This window comes from Orcinus orca, chromosome 14, assembly GCF_937001465.1.
Source record: "Orcinus orca chromosome 14, mOrcOrc1.1, whole genome shotgun sequence".
Classification (NCBI taxonomy): Eukaryota; Metazoa; Chordata; class Mammalia; order Artiodactyla; family Delphinidae; genus Orcinus; species Orcinus orca.
The window spans coordinates 5,015,537-5,024,144 of NC_064572.1; the positions used below are offsets into that span (position 1 = coordinate 5,015,537).

The 8,608-nt window shown below is 45.9% G+C and overlaps 1 pseudogene; it reads right to left on the minus strand.

Annotated features, from left to right (window-relative positions):
* Positions 1 to 205: 205 nt before the first annotated feature.
* Positions 206 to 4,120, minus strand: LOC125961087 (malignant T-cell-amplified sequence 1-like; annotated as a pseudogene).
* Positions 4,121 to 8,608: the final 4,488 nt, after the last annotated feature.

Here is an 8,608-nt window from a genome sequence, read left to right on the forward strand (position 1 = left end):
GCCAGGAGAGGACACAGGGGCAGCTGGTCTGCAGTCTTTCCGAGCAAGGCGGCAACAGTTGTTTGTTTGTTGGGTTCTCTTTTCTGCATGTGTAGAATTTATTCAGCATAATCACAGGGGCGTTGTAGTCATGCTGTCATACACACACACAAACACAGATATTGCAGCATATCCATGTGGAGCCCAAGTGCATTCCATCTGAGACTTACTTATATGCTTTTACGTGCCACAGCCCACCTTTTATATAATACATGCCTCAATGCCAGTTGCTGTGTTGACTTTCTCAGCATCATCTGCAGACATCTTCACGACTGCAGCACCCAGAGCAAGCTGTTTTCCTTCTGCCTCAATTGCAACAATCCTATCTGCTGCAGCGGAGCAAAGCTTAGCTCCTCGAGAAGCTAAGTGTAGACACGTGATATCAATTCCTTTGAGTACAAATTTGATGGCTCCTTTATCCACCTGTTGGTGTGGAAAAAGGGTCTTTTTTTATCTCCTTCTGTGTGGAATAACCTTGGGGTTGGATAAAAAGACCCTCTCTTTTTCTAAATAGAATAACTCTCCAGTCACTGTAAAGATTTCTTTCTGTTCATAGCATACCACTCTTTTAACTGGTTCCTTCTTAGGCATGATTGGATGAAGCCATGGTTCAATGTCTGGGAATGGTTCTACTTGTTCTTAATACCCATAATAGCAGGTTTTCCACTGGATGTAGCTGAACACATTTTCTTTTTAATCAAATTTCTTGAACATGTTTCAAGGTGAAGGGGTGATGATAGGGAAGGGCCAGGAATGGCGAAAAATAGACTTAGCAAGGATCCCGCAGACCCCCTACACCTGGAAGACAAAAGGGATGGTGGCAGCTGGGGTCGTTACTCACAGGTGACGCATCTGGCCGCACTTTTCAAGCTCTGGGGAAATCTCACTCCTTCTGCTCCTTCAACTACTTCCTCCGACTATTCATATGAGCACTGAGGCAATTTGGGGTGTTCTTTGGGGTTACCAATTTCTCCCTAGGGCTGGTAGCTGAAAGGGTGGAAGTTGAGCAGTAAGAAGGGACCAAGCACTCATTCTCGTTGCAAGAACAGGATGGAGGGGCGGCACCTGGTCTACACAGGAATGGTTGGCCATTTCTGCAGGCTCACAGGGATCAGAAGAGTGTGGGCTTCAACGCTCAGGGGCATCCTCCTGAATTCCACTACCAAGTTAGGGTCCCTCTCACGGCGCTAACGTCCCACGGGCTAGCAGACCTCTGGTGAGTGGCTGACTAACCTCGTCTGGGACTTGGAGCCTGGCTACTTTAACTAATAAATTGTTGATGAAAATAATCAATAAACAATCTATAATAGGAATAGAAAAGCATCTGATTTCAGCCGAACTGTGGACTATAGCCTGGAAGACAACCCCTAAGATAGCTCTGATGAACTGTCCCTGGTAAGCATGGTTTTCAGCAAAGTTTTATATATTGTCAGAACAAAGAACACTAAACAAGTCAGGGATACATTCCTTTAAGGTTTCAGGGAAAAAACAAAAACAAAACAAACAAACAAAAAGCAGATCAGCTCATACACAGCAAGTCAGCATGGCCTTGGCACCTGGGAAATGAGGCTTATTATTGAAGGAGCTTCAGCATTGGCGTCCCAGGAAGGGAGGCATTTCATCTTTATTTTTAACATGGACAGTCTTTACTTCTGGTCAATGCACTCTTTTCTTTAATAATTAAAGCAGAAGCACAATGTATGTTTGATAGGCCACACGCAGGCTGTTCTAGTATGCATAACACTCAAGTTAACTCCTGTATAAGCCAGACGACATCCCCATACCTCAATATGTGAAAATATCTTTATCAAAATCCTGGGTCTGGGTGGGGGGTTCAGCTTTTTCTGCTTTCTTTCTACCCGGAAGCTCCTCTTCTTGTTTCGATGGTGACTAGCAATTACTACCCTGTCACCTGTGAGAGTTTGCACACCTGGACCATCACCTATTCCAGACACTATGGGTGCCCCACCTAGCCCGTGGAGGGGTCCTTGCTACTGCCAACTGTGGAGCAGTCTAGCTCCCAATTCCCCCTCATCACTGCTTTCCCCCCGTCACAATTCAGTTTCTCTGGAAGGGAATGTTAACATGGATTTTGGCAAGCAGAGTGCAACTTAGGTGTCAACCTCTGTGACAGGGCAGAGAGGGAGCAGGATTGGCCTGATGGCATAGTTGAGAAGGTGTCCGGCCCCGAGGAAGCCTTGGCTCAGCCCATGGGGACTCTGAAGTATATGTGGCCATCACAGGTGTTGTAAGTGCGCCTCTGCACTTGACCATTGGGTGTGGCAGCCCTGAGAGGGTCCCATGCATGGGTGAGGCTGCCTGAGGGGATCTTGGCTGGAAGTTGCCTGTAGATGGCACTCCAGCAGCTGGGCAGTGAGTGTTTTCTCGGCCAGAGGTGTGGGTGGCACATCCGTGTGCACCCTGAGTGGTGCCCCATATATTAGAGATGAGTAAGTGGGGAACACGTTAGAGATATTTGTCTTGTCATCTTCACCCTGCTGCACCACCTAACATGCTACACTAGCTGATTCTGGTGGTAAACAGTCGTGATGATTAAATTTCTTTAACTTCATTTTGAATTATTACTGTAAAATAGATTGTTTCCTAATATTTACTACATATTCTGGTAGCAAAGTCTCACTATTATCAGTAAAATTAGTTTAGGTTCATTGTGAGTTGTTACCCTGGAGGCTATTGAAATAATGAGGATTCTATTTTCTCACATTGTATAATCTAAGTAGATACACGCTGTTGATGCAGGCACACAGAGGGGCACATCTGAGGGAATATATTAAACAAACGTGACATTAAACACACTTTAGGTAAAGGCATCTTGGGGCCTTGGGCCAAATACCACTAAGGGATGGAGGACTTCGAGTCAGCTCTGCACAGAAGTATCCAAAAATAGCCTGAAGATACTACACAAGGAAAGCCTATTCTTTAGTTTGTCATAATTCCATCACTGGGCAAGTCTTGGTGAGTCTTTTGTTGTTGTCGTTTTGGTTCTCCTTGCAATCTACTGGTGCCACTTGAGAAAAAATTTTCAGCTGGAGCAATTTTTCCTCAATCCCCCATCCCCAGAGGACTAGTGGATGTAACCGGAGACATTCTGGGTTGTCACACCTGAGGAGATGCTAGTGGGTAGAGGCCAGGGCTGCTGCTCAACATCACAGAACTCACGGGACAGCTCCCACAGTGAAAAGTTATCCAGCTCAGAATGTCGTTAATCCCCAGGTTGAGAAATCTTGCCCTAGAGCAAGAGCAAAGGGCTTAAATATCACAAAATGTGCTTTCTGAACTTTTTGAGCAGAGTATTGGACTAAAACCTCTATACAAAAAGTGAATAGACTTGTTGAGGTTAGTGCCACTGTGACAACTCTTGTTGAAAGTCACCCCCACGTGATACTGTACCTCTCATGAGCTTTCAGTGTAGTTGAGCTTTAAAAGCCTGACACAAGACTGGAACAACTTTGGTCTTTCTCACTTGGTCAATGCAAAACTCTAGGAGGAGAAGCTAAAAGGATCATATTATCAGGGGGAAAGCAACATGCAGATGAAACAAGCTGTGAGAACTTTAGCCCCCACCACAGGCAGTGAGGTTTCTGGAGCTCAGCTGCAGTCACAAGCTGTGTGAAGCAGCTTAGGAGTAGATGCTTGTGCAGTTTAGCCTCCTTGACCCCAATAAATATTCATTCAATGCCTGCTACATGCCAGACACGGAAATGTCACAGCCCAGTCTCAAGCAGCACCGCTGTAAGCCTGGACACTCAGGACGTGTTATAGGTTCTGTGATAGACACCAGAAGCAGCCTCAGTTGAGGAGAGTACAGAACACAGACTAGCCACTGCAGAAGATCTAATTTGTAAACCTTGCAGCTACAAGGGTCCTGCTCACATGTGAAGCCAAAGAAGTGCCTGATGAATGGCTGATATCCTTACACTGAGTTTACCAAGAAAATCTGCCCGTCTGGGGGGCTGAGAGAGCAGCCCTGTGAAGGACGTGGTAGAGCTGCCGCCACAGCTGCCTGGTCCCTCCGCCCACACTGGGCCAGCTTCCTCACCTCACCTCTCACTTCGTTCATCTTTTTGGCTGAATGAATACATGTCTCTATTTGACTTTTCTCTGGCATTTCTCATTTATCTGGATGGTTAATCAATAACATTTTAAAAGTATTCGGACACTTTTGACCATATTAGGTATTTTGCAGGTGTTTCTACCTTTAGTCCCTGTGTACTCTGCCATCTGGAATACAATGACAGCTAATAAATTTCCCAGTGGCCAATCTTTGCAAATCTGAGTAGAAATTAGAAACCTCTAAAGCTGTAGTAAATTGAGTGTATGAGAATAGGCTCAATGAAGTTCTGAATATATTTAGTCATGCCAACTTTATCAGGGGAGTTTTTTTCTTATTGTATTTTTGGGCTATATCTTAAAACAATGCACAGCCTGTGCTTAGGTGGCTAGCCTCAACAAACTACAATAGGTGCTACCATGCACACCCGGGGAAAGTCAGAATCGCCTTTAGTTGTCCTCACATCCGACCACCTCGCGAGGGGAGAATAACAGCAGGGAAAGTCTCCAGTGACAGCAGGTACCCAGTTATCACAGCTCTAAAAGGAGGAAGATGGAGCAAGGCCAGCTCACTGGCTGCAGGGAAGGTGTTTACGACTGGCTGTGGCCCCCAGCCAACCTGATAGCAGGCCTGAGAGCCTCAATGAAGGGAAAGAAAAGAGAGACAGGAGGGAGGAGAACAGTGGGGGAGGGTTAAATTCACCTCCAGGTGTCAAAAAACAAGTGTCACAGCAGACAATGGGGAGGAGAGGGGGTCCGGTGGGAGGAGCCGGTGAAGAAATACCTGGAGGACGCTTCCTCCCCTCTCCACTCCAGATGGGGCGCACGGGGTGGGCGACAGTGTTTGCATCCACTCCCCTCACTAAGAATGTGCGCTTCAAGCTGGTCTTGAGAACACACCTCATTCTTCACTGTGACTGCAGGTTGGGTCTTCTCTGCCCACCTCCCCCTCACATTTCACTTTGCCCTGAAGTCTTCATTTTTTCAGGCAAACAGCCTGGCTCAGTGGGAAGAGCTGAGCACCCAGGAGGCAAATCCTGAGTCGCAGGTGTAACATATATTCATATTAATAGCTTATTTATATTTATTAATTTAATTTATTATAATAAAATAATACTATATAAATAAATGTACATATAATGTAAATAAAATGTTAAATATGATATACTAATATTATTTTAATATATCAACACTATATGTTCATATTAATCGTACATAGGCTAATTTAGTTAGTGACATCCTTGGCAAGAAGAAAAGCGAAGACTATAGAAATCAGAAGAACTGAGAACTTTGAAGATCTTTGAGAGAACTCCATGCCCACGATGTAAATGGAGAGAAGTATGTGAAGGGCTCCTGGCCAGGGCTGCTCACAGAGATATTCTAGGCTCCTTGTTTACTGGGTCAAGAGTGAATCAGGGCGCCCCAGATGTCTGGATAAAAGCAGGAGCCTAGGGTCCAGGGGCCAGCCCCCGTGGACAATGCCTGTCCTTCTTTCACCACATTGCAGTGGCCCAGCCCGCCCGCGCATCACCTCCTCACTTACACTCCTGTGAACAAACGTTACCACTTCTCCTACACAATGAAGTGTGCGTGTTGCAGAAGAATTGACACCTACCAAATAGTGACGAACATCTTAACACTACGGAGAGAGGGAGAAGGAGAGATAGATGGACAAATAGGTAAGCATGCCACAGTTTTAGACTATAATGTAAAATTTATGAAAATAGAAAGTAATGTTACAACTCTTTAGCTCTCATGCTTCCCTGGGGACACAGTGGTTGAGAGTCTGCCTGCCGATGCAGGGGATACGGGTTTGTGCTCCGGTCCGGAAGATCCCACATGCCGCAGAGTGGCTGGGCCTGTGAGCCATGGCCGCTAAGCCTGCACCTCCGGAGCCTGTGCTCCGCAACCGGAGAGGCCCCAAAAGTGAGAGGCCCAGGTAATGCAAAAAAAAAACAAAAACAAAACCAAAAAAACCTCTGTAGCTCTCAGCTTTTATTTTTACCAATGTCTTCATTAAACAATTTATCAGTCATCTAAGTACAGTAGATTCTAAATCATAAAATAGGATTTTAATTTTGAAGTACTGTAGTTTTCTACATTACCAGAATGTACCTTCAAATCACCCAATGTCTTCTTAACCAAAGCAGACATTTGTTGTATATTCAAAGACCCTGTCAGAATGTTCCCAGGAGGTTAAAGAGGAGTTTCCTGGAACATCATCTGCCCTTCCCCTGTTGCCAGAAGTAAGAGTGTTTATTAGTTTTGAGAGAGCTTGGTGAACTGGTTCAGCTCCTACACATGCAGAAATTGCTTGCTGACCAACATGCTCCACTAGGTTCAGCCTCCAATTGAATGTGCCCTAAATCCCGAGCCACTAAGCAGGCCAAGAGCCTCGCTGTCCCATTACTCCCTCTGCTTGCACCCACCAGAGTCATGGGCCCACAGGATGCAGAATAGGCTGGACTCTAGGCCGCTCGTCTCCTCCTACACTTCCCCACTCACAGGCCCAGAGAAACCAAGCTCTTTCCCCTGACCTAAGGAGGAAGGAGATCCAGCAACAGTGCCAGAAGAGGCACATGGAAGGGGCCCCTGCACTCCCAGAGGACCGTGGACTCGTCATGTAGGTTTGAGTGGAACATGGTAGCTGGAAGAGACTCAGGACCTGACACCTATGGGACTTCACCTGCTGTACAGACTCAGAAACCGTCTGTGGGCTGTGCGAGCTGAGGAATGGTGGGGGCACTTGGATGGACTGGAAGTAGAGGGGAGGGTTTTCCCTGTTGCAAAGCACAGGCTGTGGTCTTTCTGGGCTGGAAATATTGACAGCTCAGCACCTAATGGAGGGTGTTGGTTGGAGGTGTCCTAGTAGTAGAGTTTCTTACGGTGGTGAGAGGAGATTCTGGGAGGATGCAAAACACCTCTGAGAGCCTTGGGCCACACACCCAGTCTTCTGACACCAGAGGTGAAAGGTAGCAATTTCTTATATTTAAAGCTGTCCCAGGTCAGGACAGCCGATTTCCCAGGGCCTGAACAATGGGGAATACAGTTGGGTGTTGCTAACGATGAGCAGTGTCCCTGAGCAGAGGACAGACAAGGGTTCCCGAGCAGCCAGAACAAAGGCTGTTGGGTCAGCAAGACAGTCATGAAGGGGGTGAGGCAGACACTATGCTGGAACTCACAGCAATCTTTGCCCTTGTATAAGCCCCCACAGTGGAGTGAAGTGTTGGAAGAGGGAAGGGAAGATGGAGGACTGTGCGGGGCAGGCACACAGGTGAGCGTGCATGGAACATGTAGCACATCTTAGTTCCTTAAAGGGTTTTTTTTGAGAAAATAAGGACAGGTCCATGAGGCAGCCCTGAAATATGGATGGTCTAGAAAGTCATTTACTTTTTTCTTGTCAAGCTTTACCTCTTCCGGGTGGAAAGAGAAAAAGAGAAAGAAAGGAAGGAAGGAAGAAAAGAATGACAAGAGATGTCCCTAAGTGTTCACTGGTTCTCCTCCATAGGGGCCTGGCCGTGACCTCAGCAGAATATGCCCTCAGGAGACCAGCACTGTACCTTATGTGACCCCAGAGTGACTGCAGGCCCCAGGGCACTGCTTCCTTGTCCCAAGCACAACAACTTGCCTGGGGGCAGCTGTCCTCTTCACTAGAGTCTATCCATGTCCGGGGTTGTTTTTGCTACAATGACGGGCACTAATAGTGGGATCATGGTCATGATGGATGACGTTGGGATTTCCAAGGAAGGGCAGCATGGCTGGGCTTGTGTCCTCTGGGCCTACTGGAAGCTCCAGGTGAGTGGGGGTATGTTGGGGCCAGGCAGGGAAGCAGTACTTAATGTTAGTCAACTGTAGACTTTAAATGATTAAAATTGAAAATATATATTTTACAAAAAAAAAAAAAAAACCCTCCAAAAACCTGGAGGCATGTGAATGTACGTAAAACCTTATGGCTTAAAAAGAAAAATTCTTAGGCCAAACGAAGGAGTACATTACTGATACATTCTAAAGCATGAGCCTCAAAAGCATGATATTCAGTATAAGAAGCCAGACATAAAGGGCACATATTGTATGATTCCAGTCACATGAAATATTGAGAATAGGCATATCCGTGGAGACAGAAAGCACATTTGTGGTGGCCGTGGCCTGAGCATAGGTGGAATAGAAGAGACTAATGGGGATGGGGTTTCTTTTTGAGGTGATTAAATGTTCTGTTATTAGTGCCAATGGTTGCACAACTTTGTGAATAGATTATCAATCACTAAATTCTACACTTTTCAAAGGGTGAATTTTATAGTATGTGAATTATGTCTCAACTTAAAAAATGGTGATTAATAAATGTGATTTTTAAAATAACATGGGAAACATTATCATGAGTTTTATTTGCTTCCTGCCATCCTAAGCTCTGTAGATATGAAAAAAGACCCCCCAACACACACACCAAATGAGAACAAGCACTATTTACTCAGAACTTGTCTATAGAGCACAGGAGTCAGCC